General features: G+C 36.4%; 1 long non-coding RNA gene across 1 annotated transcript; it reads right to left on the bottom strand.

Annotated features, from left to right (window-relative positions):
* Positions 1–6195: 6195 nt before the first annotated feature.
* LOC139357103 (uncharacterized) lies at positions 6196–20686 on the bottom strand. Its single transcript, XR_011609744.1, has 3 exons — positions 20662–20686; positions 9271–9408; positions 6196–6714 (listed from the first exon to the last, which is right to left on the bottom strand). It is a non-coding gene; the product is annotated as an uncharacterized lncRNA (long non-coding RNA).
* Between the last annotated feature and the right edge of the window lie 3105 nt (positions 20687–23791).

Below are 23791 nucleotides of genomic sequence, written 5' to 3'. Positions count from 1 at the left end.
AAAAATCCTACAAGAAAACCTAGAAAATTTCTTCTGGACCCTGGCCTAGGCAAATTGTTTATAATGAAGTCCTCAAAAGCAAATGCAACAAAGATAAAAATTAACAAATGGGACTTCAACTAAAATACTTCTGCATAGCAAAAGAAATAACAGGGTAAACAGACAACCCACAGAATGGGAGAAAATATTTGCAAACTATGCATCCAACAAGGGGCTAATATCTGGAATCTACAAGAAACTCAACAAGAAAAAAAAGACAAATAACCTTATTAAAAAGTGGACAAAGGACATGAACAGGCATTTTTCAAAAGAACACACACAAGTGGTCAAGAAACATGAAAATATGCTTAACACCACTAAGCATCAGAGAAATGCAAATTAAAACCACACTGAGATACTATCTCATTGGCTACTACTGAAAAAGTCCAAAACCAACAGATGTTGGAGAGGATGTAGAGAAAAGGAAACACATATACACCATTGATGGAAATGTAATTTGTACAACCTCTATGGAAAACAGTATGGAGGTTTCTCAAAGAACTAAAAGTAGAACTACCATGTGACCCAGCAATCCCACTACTGGGTATGTACCCAAAGGAAAAGAAATAACTATATGAAAAAGACATCTGTACCTGTATGATTATTGCAGCACTATTCACAGTAGCAAAGTCATGGAATCAACCTAAGTGTCCATAAACAGATGATTATATTAAAAATGTGTTAAATATACATATATATCACATGCATATATAATACACACACATGAATACTACTCATTTAAAAAAATGAAATCATGTGTTTTGCAGCAGTAGATAGAACTAAAGGCCATTATCCTAACTGAAATAACTCAAAAACAGAAAGTCAAGTACCACATGTTCTCACTTATAAACAATGGGAACACGTGGGCAGGCAGAGAGGATGAATAGACACTGGAGACTCCAAAAGGTGGGAGGGTAGAAGGGGAGTGAGGGTTGAAAATCTATCAGGTAAGACATTTACTGTTTGGGCAATGGGTACATGAAAAGTCCAGACTTCACCATTACGTGATATATCCATGTAATAAAATGGTACTTGTACTCCCAAAATCTACAAAAAAAAAAAAAAAAAAAAAAAAAAAAAAAAAATTAAATAACACAATAATTATTCAGCAAAAATGTGATTATTATATTATTAAGCTGAATTTTTGACCCCAGATTCTTCCCCAACCATTTGCTATAAAGCAATCCCTGTTCAAAAACTTTTCATGACTTCTCTTCAGGACTTAGTTCCCTCAAGCTTCCATTAGTTCATCCTAAGCCTTTTCCAGATCTACTTTCCCATTTTACCTTCTCTAATTTCTCCAGTCTACCAATCACAGGCCAATACCCCTGCAGTTCCTCTGACATAACTCCCTTATCCACACCTTGCCTTTTCTTAAACAGCACTCTCTCATTATTAGTTATTTTCATAAATGTGTATTCTAATATTCACAAATCAAAATTTGATCCATCCTGTAAAGACAGAGATAAAATTTCCATCAGAATTACTGTTTCCTAATTAATTTCTCTCTCTTCTGCATCCGCATATCAACCCAAAGCTCTGTTAATGCAGTTAGTGAAATCTACCCTTTGTCAGTGTTACTATTAGTCATGTGTCTGTCTCTCTTCAGACAGAAGGACACAGACATTGGTCTTCTTCCTGTCCTCCCATTTCACCTACCCAGTGCTTGTTACAGAGTAAGTGCTCAATAAATATTAGATAAATTGAAATGAATTAAATGTTTTCAGACTTAGTATCCTGAATAAGTAATAATGTGGAGGAAATTTTGATTTCCTTAATATCAGAATCTCCTTAGAAGAGCCCAATCTTTGTGGAGGGAATACTTCGCTAAGCCAATTGGGATGAGGCGTCCATAAGAGAATTGTGAGACCCATAAGGGGGCATATTTGGAAAAGCAACAGATAATCTATAAACTGCTTTCTAAGGCTGGTAGGTTCTTTTCATTGCAGGCTTTGTGGGTGACAGGCAAGCAAACTTGAAGAAAGAGCTGAACTTCTCACGAGAGAGGAGGTTTGAGAGACATGGAGGCTCAATGCTGAAAGGAAACAGTGAAGCTATCTTTCTGGGAAGAACAGACATGTCTACTGTGTATTTTTTTTTTTCACATGTTGCCTGATGCTGTCAGATAAAAATCATCTTTCCAACCCCCAACCCACCATGAAATCATCAGTAAAATTCCATATTTCATCCCAAAGTAATGTAGAATGTAACTTAGTTTGGGACGGATGCAGTGATGGGCTGAAGCCTCCTTCAAAATGGGAATAGGACAAGAACTGAATGGTTCAGCCATATCTATATACTATTTATATAATATCCTGCGAGTATCTCTTGTTTCCAGGATATAGGAATAAAATAATTTAGTGTAATGATGACTATGGTTCCTTTCTCACTTTACATTCCAAATCTTGTATTTGCCTAAGTATCATAACCAACCACTTGAACGTTTATAGAGTGCCATCAAAATGTGGTATTAGATTAAGTAGAAAACAATAATTATGATATGAATACCTAATATTTTTTACTAATAACATCTGCTACTTACAATATGCCAGGCACTTTCATAAGTTTATTATCTCATTTAATCCTACCTACAACCGCACACTGCTAGCATTTCCATTTTAGAGGCTTAGAGAGGTTGAAGAACTTGCCCACAGTCCTGAAGCTAGTAAGAGACAAGGCCAGGAGTTAAGTCTATTTTCATCTACTTTAATACAGATGTTCTTAACCACAGTATTTACTGCTATTAAGGGATCCAAAGATATACAATATGCAAAACCTGCTACCAAAATGCTCACAATTTATTTGAGCAGATTAAGCAAATTATCCTTAAAAGATAACTCAGGCAATGGCTGGAATTTGAGTGTCTAATTACAGTTTCCAAAGTAAAAATGAGAAAGTCGCTTGAGATTTAAATATTCTGATTTCCTCTGAGTCAAAATTTAGCCAATATTTTCAACCGGTCATGATGGTTCTGATCATCTTTAGATAAGATAAATGCCATACTAGCTACTGTGCTAAATGGCACTTACTAAGCCAAATAGATTGGTTACTTTGGTGAACCATGTATATGCAATCAAGAAAGTTGTCCATAAATATTTCTAAAGAACATTCTTTATCCATTTATCTGTTGATGAACACAGGTTGATTTTATAACGTGGCTATTGTGAAAACTGCTGCAATAAATATGGGGGTGCAGATAGCTCTTTGACAAACAAATTTCGAGCTTTTTGGGTACATCCCCACAAGTGAGATTTCTGGATCATATGGTAGTTCTATTTTTAGTTTTTTGAGAAGCCTTCATAGTGTTCTGCATATGGCTGCACTAATTTACATTCCTACCAATAGTGAACAACGGCTCCCTTTTCTCCACATCCTTGCCAACACTTGTCATCTTTTATCTTTTTGATAAAAGCCATTTTGACAGATACAGTCTATGTACACAATGGAATACTATTCAGCCTTTAAAAAGGAAGAAATTCTGTCATTTGCGACAACATGGATGGAACTGGAGAGCATTATGCTAAGTAAAATAAGTCAGGCACAGAAAGACAAATACTGCATATTCTCTTATCTGTAGAAATGAGAACAATCAAACTCACAGGAGCAGAGAGTAGAATGAGGGTTACAAAGACTGGAAAGTGGGGGAATGAAGAGATAATGGTCCAAAGTTACAAAATCTTAGGAGTAATATGTGTTTATTTTTAGTTCTATTACACAGTATGGTGAATATAGTTAATAGTAGAGGATTATACATTTAAAAATCGGAAAGAGAGCAAATTTCAAATGTTTCCCCCCCAAAAAAAGTATTTGAAGTGAGAGATACATTAATGAGGTTTATGTAATTATTTCATACTATGTACACAAATTATAACATCACTTTTTACCCCATAACTTTATACAAGTATAACTTGTCAATTTATAACAAGAACAACAAAAAAAACTTTTGGGTATTTAAAAAAAAATGCTACCTTCCTTATCTTTTTTTTTTTTTTTTTTTTTTTTTTTTTTGAGACGGAGTCGTTCTGTCACCCAGGCTGGAGTGCAATGGCACGATCTCGGCTCACTGTAACCTCCGCCTTCCAGATTCAAGTGATTATTCTGACTCAGCCTCCAGAGTAGCTGGGATTACAGGCGCCCACCACCATGCCCAGCTAATTTTTGTATTTTTAGTAGAGACAATGTTTCGTCATGTTGGCCAGGCTGATCTCCCGACCTCAGGTGATCCGCCCACCTCGGCCTCCCAAAAGTGCTGGAATTACAGGCATGAGCCACCACACCAGGCCAATGCTACCTTATTTTCTTGGCTTTCAGGTAGCTTTTTAACAAGTATCTTACTTGATCTAGAACACTTCTTTCCCAAATGCCTGCAAGTAAAAACTGCATATGGGCTAACATAATTTTTAATTTTATCTACTGTTCTGGATTAAATAGTATTATATTTTCAGAATTTCATTTCAAGATAATCCTAACTTGTAATCCAGTAGATTATGGTGTTTCTACATTATAAATTTCCTAAGAAAAACATCATAATTGTATTTTTTTTTTTCCTAAGAAACATCACAGTTTGGCCGGGCGCGGTGGCTCAAGCCTGTAATCCCAGCACTTTGGGAGGCCGAGGCGGGCGGATCACAAGGTCAGGAGATCGAGACCACAGTGAAACCCCGTCTCTACTAAAAATACAAAAAATTAGCCGGGCGCGGTGGCGGGCGCCTGTAGTCCCAGCTACTCAGGAGGCTGAGGCAGGAGAATGGCGGGAACCCGGGAGGCGGAGCTTGCAGTGAGCCGAGATCGCGCCACTGCACTCCAGCCTGGGCAACAGCGTGAGACTCCGTCTCAAAAAAAAAAAAAAAAAAAAAAAAAAAAGAAACATCACAGTTTATCCTTGGGAATCACTTAGATGAGAAGAAATTCCTAGAAATTATGCAGAAGTGAAGTTAAAGTTGCTGTTCAAACAAGAGAAAACCAGACATTTTAACTGGAAATTAGAACAAGAACTGTTCTTTGAAAAAAAGTTACTTTAAGTTATGTAAATAAAAATTAATTTAAGAGCAGATTTTTTTAATAAGACTACAAAACAAGAAATTCAAAGTTAATGTAGACATTAGATATTACTTCAGGAAGAAAACAAAGAATGAACGATCTGAGATAAAGGAATGTCAGATGTATATTGAATTTTAAAACAATGTCATCTCAGCCAGGCACGGTGGCTCACGCCTGTAATCCCAGCACTTTGGGAGGCCGAGGTGGGCAGATCACGAGGTCAAGAGATGGAGACAATCCTGGCCAACACGGCGAAACCCTGTCTATACTAAAAATACAAAAATTAGCTGGGCGTGGTGGCAGGCACCTGTAGTCCCAGCTACTCAGGAGACTGAGGCAGGAGAATGGCATGAACTTGGGAGGTGGAGCTTGCAGTGAGCTGAGATTGTGCCGCTGCACTCCAGTCTGGGCTACACAGTGAGACTCCATCTCAAAATAAATAAATAAATAACAATTTAAAAAAACACACACACATACACAGTGTCATCTCATTCAATCTTTTCCTAAGTTAATTACATGATGGAATTTAAGTTTAGGTGATAGACATAAGTGAATTTACATGTTTGTACCTTTCCCGTTTATTCCATAAGTAAATATGGCTTTCAACTGAAGGACACAAAGGTACTAGAATGTAGCATTAGAGGATGCAATCATTTAAATGAGAAATCTTAGTGGTTTATATTAATTTCCCAACATGTTGGTTTGATAGATAATTACATGATTAGGAAGGTTTTTTTGTTTTTGTTTTTGTTTTTGTTTAATCCTCCCTTATGTACCCAATAGACCAGAATGCCTTCTTTGGAGGTTAGGATACAAATTACCTAACAAGTCATACACTCTGTGTAATAAAATCACATATATAAAATCTATGGAGTACATAAGTGGTTATCCTGAATATTCCTGCTTTATTTTTTATAAAAGGATAAACAGTAACATTTGGGGTGTGGTTTTATCAAATTTTGCTTATTATTATTAATTTTAATCTAATTTAAAAATATATTTCAATATGAAAGACATGTAATGGGGTGGTGTGTGTCTGTGTAATAAGAAGGTTTGCATGGGTATGAAGAACTGAGAAAAAAACTATTTACTTCATGTTAACATGAAAACTTTATTTCCTTATTTATATGACATTATTACAAAATTAAATAATTTATAAAGGTAAAATTTTTATTGCAATATGCTTCTGAAAAACAGTTCAGTCATTTTACTCAGTCTCACACCCCAGCCTTATCATCATATCATCTCCATTTATTTCCTATTCCAAATATGTATGAAATAGATTTAAATTTTAACTTTCAGATAGTCATATCCACATTGCTCTTGCTGAGGCACTTTGTGCCCACAATTCTATCATAAACTAATCAATTGTACCAGAAATAACCATTCAGTTATTAATTCCATACCTACATGTACACCTGCTATATACCACGCTTAGGTTCTGAAGATATAGCAGTATATGGAACAGACACAAATCCTGCCATCCTGCAACCCAGTTTCTGATTGGCAATAGTTTCCTCTGCGTTGGTCAAATAAGCAAGCCAGACTTGAATTATCGCTTCCAGTTAGTAGAACAGTGTCATCATGAGGTGGATTTTAAGCTTTTCAAGGTCATTTGAAGGGCTTCTCTTCATTCTGAAATGTATGAGACATATATAAGAAAGCACTTGCTTTCTTCAAGTGACTTAAAGACAGTAGATTCCTGTCTACTGGAGGAGTGGAGTGAATGGCAGAAGGAGATCAATGGTCTTCTGAATGAAAAACTCTGACTCTAGTTACTAAAGGCTTAGGGCTAAAGAAATTTGGCAGTGAGAACAAGGTGGCCAGGAGCAAAGTTTACAGACAGAAAGTGACATCAATAACCAAGAGTGATGTTACCTGGAACAAGGTAGAAGTTTGGGTCAACTGGATTTGAATCTCTATGAGAAGACCTCCAGGATTGTGAGAAGAACTGATTCTGATAAGAATGTGTAGAGAAAACAAAGCTCTTCATGTTCCAGCTCCCATAATATGGAGTTTTGCCTTGGGGAGCAATCACTGTATACATACATGTGAAGTAAGATAGCTATAGCTCGAATCCCAGCATTCAGCCCCTCCGTGAGCTGTGCAGGGCTTGGACAAACAGGGGGCTCAACAAATGACAGGGAAAAGCCTTAGAATTTCCAGTTCTCTGAACAACAAACTCTGGACACCTACCTACACTACTTTCATATTAGCCAAGCTTCTGGGGTTCCAGAACAATTCTAGGGTAAGGAAGAAACTTCTCCCTGCAGTAGACTTCCTATTAATAAGCATATGTGCGGGTGGAGTGATGCACTGAAATAAGGACATTATTACCAGGTTTGTACTCTGAGATATTAAAGAAGTACGTTCAGGTTGCATTAAACTAATATCTAGTTGGTATTTTTCATTTGTTTAACAATTTTTATATTTGCCCTTTATGTTCAGGATGAGATTTTTTAAAAAGATGCTAGAACTCTGAATTTACAAAGATTTATCCAATACATCTGATAAACCAATTCTAAATAGAAGAAGGTTTGTAACAAGTCTTCTCCCTGACCCTATAAATCTAAGCCAAGACAGTGAAGATTCCATGTGCTGCCTCCAGGCTCTACACAACTTTGTGCTGTATTTTAAAACTACTCCCAACTGTGCTATCCTCAGAGGTGATAAAGAAGAACTGTTTATTACCAAACTTTCCTCAACCTCCATATTCTTATTCCCCTGGCTCCATATACTTGAAGACTGTGATTGCATCTTAACTGAAATAAATCGTATATGGAATATTGTAGTTCTCCAAGGTAGCTAAAACACAACCACTCCACATTAGTGCAATTCTTTGATAGAGTGGACAAAATAACTTTTGCATCTGAGAACCTCTAAATATCAGGCAGATAAGAGAACCGAGCTTCCTGACCCTACAAGATCAGGCCCCTACTTACTTGCCTCCCAGTTCACCCCATTTCCCTACACATCCTTGACTTTGACACCTTGGTGTTCTTTCAGACCCTTATGTGTATCATGCCGCTTTATGCACAAGCACTTTCTCTACTCTGTTATCTCTGTGGGAAACTTCTGCCTTCACCTTTTTATTAGTGAAATCATCTTTCAGCTCTCAACACAGATGTCATTTCTTAGAGACAGATCCTGTCCCCTGTTACAAGTTCTTATGGTGGGAGAGTTTCCTGTGGCAGCTCCTAATGTGTGTTGTGATTATATGTTAATGTCTATCCCCTCCTCCAAGGTTGTAAGTTACGGAAGAGCTGCCAGCATACTTGTTTTCTTGTTCATCATTCCACATCCATGCCTAGTACATGGTAGATATTTAAGTAATACTTACTTAACGTCTAAACAAATGACAGGGTGAAGATCTCAATAACCTGTAATAATTATGTCAAATATAACAAACTCTAATGTAAAATGAATAAGTGCAAATTCCAACATTTATATCCATACAGCCAACTACACGGGTGCAGAATGGGGAGCATGAAGCTTAAGGGCAGCTCATACAACAGTGTACTTCAGAATTTTAGTTAATTACAATTTCCAGGTGAGTCAACAGCATGACTGCCTCAAGACAGAAACACTCAGAGTATAGTGCCCTAAATCACTGCAATGCCTTCCCCTTTATACTTCAAATTGATCTAACTATACCAAGAAAACTGTGGGATACTACTTTTATAGGAATGCCAATACATCGGAGAATACTCAGAGAACAGATATTAGAATGAGGTGATGGTAAACCATTACAATCACTGAAAACAGCTATATTGTATTCATTCATTCACTCATTTAATTCATTTATTGAGTATGACTGAGTATATTATACCTGGCACAAACCTGGACACTTGGAAACATCAGCAAATAAAATAGACAATGGTATCTGTCTCGTGTACCTTACATTCTTTAAAGAATAACAGATAATATTACAATAAATAAGTAAATCATGTAGAACATTAGAAAGTATAAGCCCTATGGAAAAACATGTTGAACAATTAAAGGAGGGTCTGGGGTGCTGGGAAGAGTGTGAGGTGATAAGTTGCAGGGTTAATACTGTGATGAGGGTTGACCTTATTGAAAGGATCAAAGAATGGAAGGGAGTAAGGGAGTCAGTCAACTGGATATCAGGAGAAGAATATTCTAGGCAGAGAAAACACTCAAGCAAATACCCTACCACAGGATAGAGATTACCTGGCATATTGGTGGGACAACAGGGAACAGTGTCGCTGAGGCAGAGTGAGTCCAGAAGGAAAGCACAAGAGAAGTTGAGTTGCAGGAGGCAGATCTTGGAAGGCCTTGCAGGCCATTACAAAAATGTTGGTGTTTTCTCTAAAATGAGTAAGTAGATGAGGCTGGATTAAAATCTGTATGATCCAAAGAGTAGAAAAATTTAAGAGGCAAAATTTGACGCTATATTAATAATATTACCAGGGATTAACATCAACTGAAATATATAATGGGCCACCTCATCCTAATTTGTAACTTTATGATAGGCACCTTGAATGTACATCCATAAGTTATGTCCAATTTCCTTATAGAAAAAGAGAGGCAGAAAGTAAAAAATGCAAATGAAACGAGATTTCAAAACTTCATAAGTCCTTCTTATTCTAATACAGAATTCTAATGATGAGCCTCATGGCCTGTCAAAACCTAGAGAAACAGTTTCCAAATAACAAAATCGTAGTTGTAGTTCACATATTATAAATGATACATATCTTTTAATTTATTAAAAATACGGACTATTATAGCAAGTATAACATATAAACTATAGACTACATATTCAAAACTATAAAGTAAATGAATATAAAACATAGTATTTCAAACTTTATATCACAGATATTGTGAATGTATGTCATTCAAAACTAAGCACGATTTTGCTTTTGACAGTTTTTAACCCTCCATCAACATTTCCTGTTAAATAGTGAAAGCAGTAAGATTTCCAGGGCATATATTCATTCCTCATTGAGGGAATTTTTTTAATGTAAACATCTTTAGATTTATCTACTGAAAAGTTTAAAAATTATTTTTAAGAATCACACAATTACTATCTGTTTTTCTAGTTGAAAATAACTAGGAGAATTCGAGTTGACAAAAATGCAACCTCAATACTATTTTGACTTTTTAAAATAAAGCCATTCCCTATTAAGGAGTCTACCCATCCCGCAAATTCTTTATAAGGGGGAAAAAACATGCCAACATACACACAAACACACACATCTTCCTAAAAATGTTCTTGTTACCCTGCAAAAGTCACAAAACAGCAAACCTAAATGATTAGACTAACTCACCCAGCTCACTAGTCAATTTAGAAAAAGAAGGAGGTCTTCAGAGTGAAGTAAGTGGACAGATTGAAGAACGAGGAGGGGGGTAATGTTTTCTGGAAGTAGCTCTTAGAAATCCTGTTCACAGCCTGGAACTGCATAAATTTTCTCTGCATATGTTATTGCTACCTTGGGGGCCATGATAGCATATGCATTTTGGGTTTTTCAAAAAATAGATATATGTACATGAATATGTGTGTTTAATGCATAAATATTATGATGATTTTCCTTTCATGGGACTCTGTAGTCCCTTCAGACTTTATTACAGCATATACAGTAAATAAACAGTAATCTATTGAGAATGCATATATTTTTTGAGAAAACCCCAAATTGAATTGAAGGGGGCTGAATGTTATTGCCTAATGTAGAATATTTCCAAATGTAAAATTATTAAGCCAAATAAACTCAGGAAAACAATCAGACATTTGGTGGCAACACTGAATCCAGCAGAAGAATCAACATGAGTATATAAACTGGAACACGGAGTCTTGAAAAGGCAAGAAAATCACACTTAGGCATTCGTGTAACAGCTACAATTTAAAAGTTAAAAAAGCAAACTAACATATTGCTAAGATGCATTATGTAATACGATTAGAAGAAAATCTACCTCTAGTCAGGTGATTTCAATAAACCAGTACGTTCAGTGTTTTGAATACCTGAAGGTTATAATTGTGAAAAGAATATTATTTGATGATATATTCAGTTCCTGATGTACTTTGTTTTTCAGGAAAGATATACGTTCTGTGTATTTAGTCTTACTGTTCTTTGTATACATGACAGAATAGCATGATAAAAGCAAATGATTGCAATATATTTTGTTTCTCAGTAAGTTTCTTCAAACACAGACTGACAAATCTAATATGAATCCCCAGAAATTCAGTTACTTCTAAGCTTCAGTACTCTGGAATACATAAAATAAATATATGATCAATGAAATGAAATATGACAAAATGTTTCATATTGATGTTTCCTTCTTTCAAAAATGCCTTTTTGGTTAATGCCCTAAGTCACTTTTTCCACACATTTTCTCTTTTGCAATGTATAGATTTCCTAGTTCTGATTTCAAGTTCAGGGAGCCTGGGGAGAAGTGGGAGAATTCTTCAAACCAGGGCCGTTCCTCAGCCTTTCACATGAGAAAATTGTTAGGAGCATTAAAGTATTCCTGACTATGCTGCATTCCTTTGTTCAGAGTGAGTTTTGGGAACACATCCTTTTCTCATTATATTTCCATAAAATATATTTGATCTATTCTATTCTTAGAATACCTCTGATGTGGTCTGTGAGTGGAGCACAGTATAAAAATATTTCTTTTTTATATGAGACAAAATGTTTCCATTTCTTAGACACATTTTTAAAAAAATCATTGTATAGCACTCTAAGAAAGTAAAACTTGTCCAATGCATTTTCGCAGGGCTCAAAACAGACCACAAAAGCCCCTTCTCCAGCATTGTAGTTCAGAGCCTCACCCAAGGCAGGGAGTCCTCTGCAAAACAAAAGGCGATCAGGAAGAGAGAGGGCGAGCCAGGAGAACTGGGGAGGGTCCTGGACTAAGGAAGCAAGTTTATATTTAGAAGAAACCAGAGAAGTTAACCCTCTTCCAATGAGACTAAATGAGTTCTACTAAATTTTATATTCAGAACTAAAACATGGTCAAAAATTGTAATCGTCTAATGTGAACAGTTAATGTTTCCAACTGGTAGTGAATAGTTGAAATGTTTGCTTGGCTAATTCAATTTAGAAACCACTGGAAGCCAAACCAGTCTTTCTTGCATCTTTCTACCACATACCCAACCCCTGGGACATAGCACCAGGCCACACATTCACAACCCGGCCTGCTCAAGGTTGTTGATCATTCTAATAGCAAGCGATTTTTTTTGGAGAGCATGTTTTCTAGAATATTTGTCTCTGGCCTTCCCTTCTGAGAGAATGACTACCTAAATCGAATTTGCCAGGGACCAGTTGAAACTAAAAATTAATCCTGAAGGACTGCTACTCAAAAACTCATTTTAAAACTAAAAACATAGAAGAAAGCTACTATTAATTCTCTTTGATTACTCATGTGATTGCATATCTATAAATTTGATAGCAAATGTAAGTTAAGGGCAAGGATTTGGTTTTTCTTACCATAATATCCACTATGTCTAATACACAGTAGTTGCTCAATAAAATTTTGCCAAAAATATGGATAAAGGAATAGATTGGGAAACTGGACCTCATTCCCTATTCCCCTATTTGCTGAAAGGGAAATAATTGGCCCCGTTAAACTGATAACTTACTGATTATACAATAAAATCTATCTTTCCCAAATGAGACAGTTGCAATATATTTGGGAAACAATTGCTTCTTACAACAGATACTATCATAGTTAAAGATGTGTCTAATTTTTTTTTATATGAGGCAAGTGCAATGTTTCAAAACTTCTAGAGATTTCTGTACCAGATTGAAATACAGGATACTGCTATAGCTTTAAGTTTCTATACAACTCCTACAGTGTCATAGATTTAACACTGCCAGTATTAGCTCTATTAATATTGGACCAAAATAAGCAGACACATGTACAGTCAGTTCTGCGATAATGAGATATATATATGCAAAATCATGCAATAAAACAACAGGGCTTGTGGGGAAAAATGGTGTTGGGATGCAACACTCAAAAACTTTATCAGTGACTCATTAAAAAAAGATAGACACCTAATAAAAATGATAGCATAGTTTTACATAACGATAAATAGTTAAGAATTGCATAAATGCTACAGAACGTGTCACCTTACCTTGAAAAAGACCTGAAGTGTGCTTGTGGAAGTGAGCCTCAGAAAGACAAAAGCTCTTAAGTTAATGTGCAGGGGTGGATGGAGGGCTACTTGAAATTATACAGCAAGCTGTAATACCAGATGTGGACAGGTGTGGCTCATAACACATACCGTGAACAGGGTAGCTGGTAGATGTTTGAAGTATGTGCACGTGTGCATTTTGTGTGTTCCTAAGCAGTGCAGTTCTACTGAGTGCAGTTTTGTATGCTCACCTTGCATTTCTCACAGACACAATTTTGTACATAAACAAGTGCAAAATTTATGTTATGCAAATTGTTCCCTGATATTCACATTGGAACAAATTCATATTTTCAATGTGAGCATTACAGCAAGACTGCCTCTATCACCTTCCAACAGAATGAAATAGAAATACATATAATATAAATCTCAGCCTGATCAATACAGAATCATCCTGCTACAGTCTGCATTATTCTTATACCCTTAAAAAAATCTGTTTTATCTAAATTTAAATTTCTTAAGAGCAACAACTATTTAGTAGCATATCTGAAAGCCCTTTCTCCAACTACATTTAATATAATAGCATTCAATACATGTTGCTTGGTGAAAATGCCAGAAAAACCATTGCAATATACCACTCCGATAATATAGTCTTTGGCTGCTAAGGTAGCAGAGAGTAAAGTGTAGAACAGTATAAAACAAAAACATTATTAGGCCATTGTGGCTTTAAATGGAGTTTGACCCTGGAGACTTAAAACTGATACGCACACATATGCATCTAATAAATTATACCACAGCCATGCATCTAATAAAAAATAGGTGATTCCCATGGTCCTACATGATATTGAAATTTGCTAAATCTTAATTTTGAGATTCTGTTGAAAATTGATTAATGTAGCTCAATATTGTGGCTTCTCTGTTTGCTATAAGTTTAATGGAATCACTGTTCAAAACTGTACCTAGCATACTGTTTCAAACCTGCTCCTCCTTCTATGTTGCTTACTTTTAGTTAATTATGTCATTCTCCACTATTATTCAAAATATAGAAAGCATTCACTTGCTCCTCACCCTGACCAGGCCAACAAAGAGATAGGTGCTATCTAATTGAAACAAAATCAATCTTACCTACCCACATAGAAAAGAAATGTCAGTTAGGGACACTATTTAGAGATCTGAAATTAAAGAAACAACAGTAACAATAGAAAATACTTTTGAAATCAATTTATACAAGCATTATTTAAATAGATTATTAAGCCTACAAGTGTAGACAAGGTTCAAATGAGATCACAGAAGGTCAGTAAAATTGCTGATGTTTTCTTGTTTTCTTACATTAAAAGAGTTTTTTTTCCAGTTATATGTGACATTCAGTCTTTGAGGATTAGTGACAAGACTGTACACATTTTTGTGCTACCAAGGACTTAGCAAATTCTCTTTGGTAGATGTCAAAGGAATGGGTTTTGCTAACAGAATTGAATAGAAACTCATAGAATAAATGAATATGTATTTCCCTATTTTTCTTTTTTTATAGAAAGAAAGGATCTGATGTCAGTACTTCCACATGGTAGAATTTCTTTCCCCAGCATCAGTTATTTTCACCTCACCACTCACCACTCACCACTGTGTATTAATTACTCTTGCAATTTCTGCCATATCTGCACAGCACCTGTCTTGTAATTTAGCTAATATTTTTCTTTAACTTTTGGTTCTTGAACAAATATATTTTTTAAGTAAATGTTATGTCACTATGAAAATGGAAAACCTTATAAAAGAAGTGACTGTAGGCCAGGTGCGGTGGCTCATGCCTGTAATCCCAGCACTTTGGGAGGCCAAGGCGGGTGGATCACGAGGTCAGGAGATCAAAACCATCCTGGCTAACATGGTGAAACCCCATCTCTACTAAAAATACAAAAAATTACCCAGGTGCAGTGGTGGGCACCTGTAGTCCCAGCTACTCAGGAGGCTGAGGCATAAGAATGGCGTGAACCCAGGAGGTGGAGCTTGCAGTGAGCCAAGAGAGCCCCACTGCACTCCAGCCTGGGCAAAAAAGCGAGACTCCATCTCAAAAAAAAAAAAAAAAAAAGAAGAAGAAGTGACTGTGGCCAGGAGCAGTGGCTCATGCCTGTAATCCCAGAACTTTGGGAGGCCAAGGTGGGCAGATCACCTGAGGTCGGGTGACCAGTCGGGCCAGCACGGAGAAAACCCATCTTTACTAAAAATACAAAAATTAGCTGGGTGTGGTGGCCATGTGCCTGTAGTCTGAGCTACTCAGGAGGCTGAGGCAGGAGAATCACTTGATCCTGGGAGGTGAAGGTGTCAGTGAGCTGAGATCATGTCACTGCACTCCAGCCTGGGCGACACAGAGCGATTCTGTCTCAACAACAACAACGACAACAACAACAACAAAAAGTAACTGTAAAATTTATCTCAGTGAAAATCAAACACTTATTGAATCCTGTCTGGTGCCTAAGGAAGACTCAGAGCCTGAGTCCTGTTCTCTCATTCCTTTTTTTTTTTTTAAAAAAGGAATGGTTAGAAGGCAGCTAAAGATCCACAGTTATAGACATGCTAGCACCAAATAAAGAATTCTTCCCTTCATTAATCGGAAAGAGTGAAAGACAACTGAAAAGACATTAACTTTCTGTCTATGTGATCCATTATCATTTAAAGTAATATTTATATCACAAAATCACCTCATATTTAATGTTGGTACACATTACAAATTTGGGAGAACATTGGTATAGAGGGAAAATATACTACTCTAGGCAGCAGATATTGATTCTGGAAAAGATTTTGTCAACCTCATTTGCAACCACAGTCAAGTGCTACAATTTCTCTGTGCCTTAAATAACTCTTTGACAATGGGGAATGTGGATTTTATATCAAACAGAGTGATCTGGGTTAGGCTGTGGTTACAAACAATCACCAAATCTCACTGGCTGTATTTGTGTTTGCTGACTGTATTTGTAGTTGTTTAAACCAAAAATTTTATTTCTCCTTCCCTCTAGATGTTCTATGCAGGTCAGCTGGGATCATGTAACTGCTTTGTCATCATCCTCACTCCAAGATTCAAGGTAACAGAGCTACCACTGCCTGGACTATCACTGGTCACAACGACACAGGAAAACCACCCACTGTTTCTTAAAACTTTTGCCCAGTAATACACATGCTCATGTTTAATTGGCTAAAGCATGTCATATGTCCACACCTGGCTTCAAGTCAGCAGAGAAGTGCAATTCTGTCATGAGCCCAGAAGGTGGGAATACCAAAATATTTGTGAGTTACTGAAGGGGTGGCCTGCCCCTCCACACCTGTGAGCGTTTCTCGTTAGATGGAACAAGAGACTTGAGAAAAGAAATGAGACACAGAGACAAAGTATAGAGAAAGAAAAAGTGGGCCCAGGGGACCAGCGCTCAGCATACAGAGGACCCATACCGACACCACAGGTCTCTGAGTTCCCTCAGTATTTATTGATCATTATCTTTACCATCTTAGAAAAAGGGAAGTGGCAGGATAATAGGATCCTCGTAGGGAGGTCAGCAGTAAGACATATGAATAAAGATCTCTGTGACATGAATAAGTTTAAGGAAAAGTGCTGTGCCTTGATATGCATATGCAAACATCTCCACAAACCTTTTTAGTGCATAAAGAGCAGCACTGCCCCTAGCACGTCCCACCTTCCTAGCACGTCCCACCTTTAGCCCTAAGGCGGTTTTCTCCTTTCTCAGTAAACAGAACATACAATGGGTTTTACACTGAGATGTTCCATTGCCCAGGGACAGGCAGGAGACAGATGCTTTTCTCTATCTCAACTGCCAAGAACCCTTCTTTCCTCTTATACAAGTCCTCCTCAGCACAGACCCTTCACGGGTGTCAGGCTGGGGGACGATTAGGTCTTTCCCTTCCCACGAGGCCATATTTCAGACTATCACATGGGGAGAAACCGTGGACAATACCTAGCTTTCCTAGGCAGAGGTCCCTGCGACCTTTGGCAGTGTACGTGTCCCTGGGGACTTGAGATTAAGAGAATGGTGATGACTTTTCATAAGCATACTGCCTTCAGGCACTTGTTTAACAAAGCACACCCTGCACAATCCAAAATCCGTTAAACCTTGAGTCACCACAGCACGTCTCTTGCAAGGACAAGGTTGGGGGTAGGGTCACAGATTAACAGCATCTCAAATACAGAACAAAATGGAGTCTCTTATGTCTACTTCTTTCTATATAGACACATAACAGTCTGATCTCTCTTTCTTTTCCCCACAAGTTACAGTAACTTCCATCAACTTAATGGTCTCTAAAATCCTTATAACTTATTAAATTCTATGATTATAACAAAATTGTACTTTGCATTTAATGTATGAGTTCTTTTTAATTTGTCAAGTTATTTACTTTGGAAAATTTTATTATATGAAAAAGCTATTATAGAAGTGTATCATATCTTATTCTTCAAAGATTCATTATTAAACACATTAAAAATTTTAGGAGATTAGAACTTGATATAAACTATCCAACCAGGATAGTTAAAAGTAGAACAAGAATTTTTTGGTTTTGTTTTTGAGTGTTATTTAGATAACACAAAAATATGCGACCTAAATCATTTCAATGGTAATAGGAATTGTGCAGAATAAAAGAAAATAAATGTTTAGAAACTTGCAAATGTTAGGAAAGTTTTATAATCATTAAATTGCAAAGGTCTGATGTTAGTGGAAAAACTTGGTTTGATCTCTATTAGTGTGCCCTAGTTCTAAATGCATAGGCTCACATGGCATCCACAGACTTGCCATGCCTGGTTAGATTTTTGTCTTCTTCAGTTACCACTCAGTTACTAACAGAATCAGGCTCAGCACCTCCTCTCTTGCATGGCTTGGCCATCACATGTAAAAGTGATCTGGCTTATTTAAACAGAATATTTTCTTACTGTTCCCTTTGTTATTACATATTGTAGCAAAGAACTATGAGCATTTTACCACTGTCTACATATCAAAATAGGTCATAGAACCTCCACAGGAACATCAAATCAGAAGATCAACAACATCACCATAGCTTGTACCAAACATTTTGAAGTGTGACCATTCTGTCTTTTAGTCTACTGCCAATATATTTTGTCTTCCATTAATCTCTCATGTTCTTTCAGTAGTGATCTCTCTCCAACTTGACTAAAAACTTCTTTGGTGCAAAGCCAAGCCATATACTTCTTTTGAGTCAACCATAATACCTAATACAATGGTGAGCATACAGTAAGTCTCCTGAAACTTTTGTTTTTGTGGTTGACACATATTTAGAACAAAAGGAGGATAGAGGCCTTTTATTCATTCATTTAAAATGACAGTTTTGAATAGCCACTATATAGCCTGGACTGTATGTAAAAAACAAAAGCAAACTACAAAATCTAGAGCAGTGGTCCTCAATGAGGGTCAATTTCACCTTCCAGGGGACATTCAGCAAAGACTAAATGCAGTTTTGTTTGTCATAGCTGGTGGGGGCGAGGGGGTGAGGTGCTGCTGGTATCTACTGGGTAGAGGCAAAGAATGATGCTAAACATCTTAAAACACACAGGACAGCCTCCACCACAAGAGTTATCCCGTCTCAAACATCGCTCATGCCTGGATTGAGAGACCCTGCCCTACACAGTAGTGGGTGAGTCAGAGAGTGAAGAGTAATTTTAATACAAATTTCTTAATAGTGGTTTTTTCTTTCGGACTGTTTTGAAAGGCAACAGTTTCATTATTTGTATCTAACTAAGCAACATGACTTTAGACATAGACATATGACACATATGACAAAAACTACATAAGGGAGTTGTTGAAAGACTTGTTGTTGAGCATACTTTTGTGGATGAAGGTATAAACAGTTGTTTCCATTATTTTCTTAGAGTAGAATTAACAACTTCCTCATTAAAAAAATAAAGAATACAATAGTAGGTGAGGTTAAGTTTAGAAAAGCTATATTTATACCACCATGGTATTTCTGAAACCCCAATAACTACCATGGCTACTTCACAGCTTGAGATCAGTTAAGACTGGCTAGACCAAAATTCTCTTTGCTCAAGGGTCTTGAGAAGAAAAATAATATCCAATAACTTTGTACATAATAAATTTATAATATACTTCAAATAAATAAAAAATATCCAGTTCATGTATAAGAATTTTTAACCAGATAAAGATGAATCATAATAAAGCAGAATTATTGAAAGTTTACATCCTAGCCTTCTTGCCAGTATTCCAAGGTCTAGTTTGAAAATGCTGTGCTCAGTAGTTTAATACAAGCTAGCATTTGTTTGATGGTAAAATCTCCTTTATTAGACAGCTAGTGTTTGGGAAACTTCCCAAGAACAACCTAATTGTGGGTAACCCATGGAGAAAGTGTTAAAAGTCAACACTCCTCTTACGAAAAGTACTGCAAAACTTTAGTAAAACATTAATTCTTTATGCCCATCAGAGATTCAAAGAATAGTAATAAGTTTCAAGGATATCTATTGCATCCTCTTTGCCATGTGGGAGTTGATAAGTCTAAAAAATCTATTTATCTTTGTGTATTGGTCTCTCTCTCTCTCTCTCTCTCTCCCCCCCTCCACCTCCCTCCCTCCCTCCCTTGTGTCTTGAAGAATATAGGTGGAGGTCACATCCTTCTCTCTGTATCTCATTTTCTGCCTTACTGAGTAGAATTAGCAAAGTTCTCATCTTTGTCTTTATGTTTGTTAATCTCTTTGGGTTTTACTCTGAGTATTTTCTTGTTGTTCTTTAGCTGTCTCTTTCACTCAACTGGCCATTCTCAATAACTAAACAGGTATTTTTCTGGCTTTAGTAATTGAATTATTTTACATTTCATGTTAAATATTCATGCATTCATTCAATTAATTACTTAAAATATAAATATTGGATACTTACTGCATTCCTGGATCATGTTAGGTACCAGGAGAAGATAGACAGGTAAACTGCCAATGATAATAGAGTGTGATAAATGCTTTGATCACAGAAGAGTTATGTGAGAATAAAGAGAAGAGACATGTAAGTTCGTCCTAAAAGAGTTGGTTCTTGAGGAAAAACTCCTGGAGGTTTTGATGTCTAGACTTGAATGTGAAGAACGAGGAGCTATCAACTTACTGGCTATGGAAGAATGATTATTCAAAGTGGTAGAAATAGCATCTGAAAAGCAACATAATCAGATGTGTGTTTTCAAAATATCACTCTTTTTCATAAAGTGCTTCAATGAGGGAAGGATTAGAAGCAAGGAGATCAACCACAAGACAATGGCAGTTATACCTTCAAGAGGTGATGTTGGCCACAGTAGAGGAGAAACAGAAGAAATTGAAAGAGATGAACAGAATTATTGTTAGTTAGGAATGAGGCCAGGAGAACTGAGGCTGCTGCCAAGGTATCCACCTTGGACATGTTGTTACCATTCCTTGAGCTGGGAAGCACAGAAGGAGGAGCAGGCTGAGGAACCAGAGCTGGAGAAAGAATAGGATGAGCTCCGCTCTACCCTTACTTTACCTGTGTTGCCTGGTGGGCATCCACAGGGAGGGACCCAGAGGGAAGTTGGCTATATGGGTCTGAAACACAAGAGAGAAGCAATTACAGTAGATTAATTTCAGAGATAATATTTTCCTCAATGGAATGAATACATTATACACATATGAAGCTAATTCTTTCAAATATGAACCCAGGAGTAGAGTCTCTAGTTCAGTCTTTGATATGTATCATCAGATTTTGCATGTCTTTTCCCCTTATCACTGTATACTAGCATTCCTTATTACTGCCTTTGCCAGAAGGTCGAATATTATTATTAATGTAATATTAAAATAATATTACTACTCTTTTGCATTTACATAGCTCATCACAGTTCACTTAAAACTCTTTCTCATACAGCTCTGGACAAAGTCTTCAGTCTGTGAGCTGGCTTTAGAGAACCAGCCTAGGGCCAGGAAACCAGGATCGAACCGCAGACCAGAAGTTCTAATGAGGTTGCTGCAAGTATTTATTCTGGGGTCACAGCCAGTGTTCAGAACCAGAAGTCACAGAGTTAACCAAGCCAAGGCCCAAGATCTAAGCCAAGAGTTGGAGCCAAGGCCATGGGCAAAGCCAAGAATCAGTCACAGGATTAGCACATCAGAACAAGCCCCAGAACTGCTGCTGAACCCAAGGTCCTCCCCCAGGCCCTGCGTCCTTTGGAGGCATTCTCTGCCCACGGACTTTCACTCCCAGAGGAACGCAATCTACAAGGTAGGAATGGGAAACCTGAGGATTTCCTCTGCCTTTATGAGAACTTTGCTTTGGAAAACACAACAAGAATCCCACCGAAAGCATATTAACTACCAAGTGATGGCTTAAAAAATAAAATAAAATAAAATTGTATGTATTATTTACGAATTTATTGAAATTCCTACATGTACAGAAATAATTATGTTACATTCAATTAAAATCAATGAGAAAATCTAATAATTTCAAATTCAATTAGATTTCTCTCAAAGAATCTTAAAAATAAAAAATCCTGAATTCTATCTTGAATACTTTCCTATAATATCTTATGATGTCTTCCTTCATTTACCCTTTTCTGAGAAACTTCAGTAATAATGTGTAGATTTCTTTTTTCTTTTTATCTTTGATGTAGCCAAAAGAGCCTAAGAACAACCTCGGTAAGAAAGGAAACCTTTACTAAAGCTATATTCTGAGAAATAAATGTAGCAAAAGTAGATTTATCTCTTTAAATATAATTTTAAATAGAGCATACATCATTAACATGGCTCAACAATTTTAAAAGTATATTTCAAAAGCAAACAGTGAAACTTTCGTTCCTAGGTCAGTCCCTCCTCAGTTTAGTACCACACCCACCACCCATGAATATAATTATTGTCGTGAATTTCCTGCCATTCCTTCAGAATTTTATAATGAGCATATAAGCACATACAGAAGTATGTTCTCGTTTCTCCTCTTTCTAAGTAAAATGTAGCACACTGCTCTGAACCTCGTATTTTCCCATCTATGTGCAAAGATTTCTCCTGTCTTAGAGTTGCATAGTATTCCGTTGCATAGGCATACTTAACTTATTTAACCAGTAATTTAACATAGACACTTAGGTTGTTTTGACTCTTTTGCTGTTACAATGTGGCAATCAAGAACCTGGTAATATTCCATTTTGCACATATGCAGTATATATGTAAGAAAAACTGCCAGAAGTTAAATTGATGAAGTAGAATGTATTGCATTTGTAATTTTAACGGATATATCTAAATGCCTTTCATAGTGTCATACTAATTTCTACTTCCCCACAGCCTAAGAATTTTATTGAACTTCTTGACTTTTCCCAATCTTTAAGTAAAAAACGGTGGTATTATGATATAGTTCAATTAACGTTTCTCTTATTAAGGGTATTACTGTGCCTCTTTTCATGTATTTAAGAGACAAAGGTATGTTATATTTCTATAACTTTTGTCTATATTTTTAAACATTATTGGTCTTTTTAAATTATTGATTTCTAGAAGATTTTTATTACATTAGAACTTTTTGTACAGTATGAGTTATGAGGAATTTTCCCAGATTTTGGTTTATCTTTTGAGTTTTATATAGTTTTTGGCCATACACAATTTTTCTTAGTTTTTTATGAGTTAAATTTATTAATATGGTTTTAGTTTTTAAAAGATCAATAAAATAAAAGCACATGAACACCTCAATATGATGAAAAAATATCTCTCTCATTCCCAGATCTAGCATCATACTTATCTGGAATACACTGGATGTAAGAAAAAAAGAAGAATGTCCAACATCAACACTATGGTTAACATTATATAAAAGGTACTAACCAAGAAAAATACAAGAGAATGAAAATGAGAGGCCGAGACGGGTGGATCACGAGGTCGGGAGATCGAGACCATCCTGGCTAACACGGTGAAACCCCGTCTCTACTAAAAAAATACAAAAAACTAGCCGGGCGAGGTGGCGGGCGCCTGTAGTCCCAGCTACTCGGGAGGCTGAGGCAGGAGAATGGCGGGAACCCGGAAGGCGGAGCTTGCAGTGAGCTGAGATCCGGCCACTGCACTCCAGCCTGGGAGACAGAGCGAGACTCCGTCTCAAAAAAAAAAAAAAAAAAAAACATACCGAGGTACAACCAAAACAAAACAAAAAAAAAAAATGCAAGACCCATATGAAGAAACTATTGTAAATGCTACTGTAGGACAAAAATGAAGACTTGAATTAATGGGAAAACCTACCGTGGACTAGAAGACCCAACATTGTAAAGAAGCCAATTTGTTTGAAATTATCTCATACATTTTATATACAACCCTTCCAAAAATTACAGTGTGTTTTTTTTGTTGTTTTTGTTTGTTTTATTTTGCTTTTTCTTGTTTTAAGAACTAGACAAGATAATTGAAAAATTTGTATGGAAAAAAATCATACATACAATAATATCCAAGAAAACCCTGATATAGAAGAGCAATAGAGGTAGATTAGCTCTAACATATTAAAATTTATTCTAAATTCTTAATAATTAATAGTATGTTAATATCACATTAATACCAATAGACTAATAAAATATTATAACAAATCCCAACTTATGTCTAATATAAACAGAAATTTTGTTTACAATAAAGATGTCATCCCAAATCAGTGGAGAAAAGTAAATTAT

The sequence above is a fragment of the Macaca nemestrina genome, chromosome 11 (assembly GCF_043159975.1).
Source record: "Macaca nemestrina isolate mMacNem1 chromosome 11, mMacNem.hap1, whole genome shotgun sequence".
NCBI classification, from domain to species: Eukaryota; Metazoa; Chordata; class Mammalia; order Primates; family Cercopithecidae; genus Macaca; species Macaca nemestrina.
The sequence above is the reverse complement of the archived record's forward strand: the minus strand, read 5'-3'. Positions and strand labels throughout refer to the sequence as shown.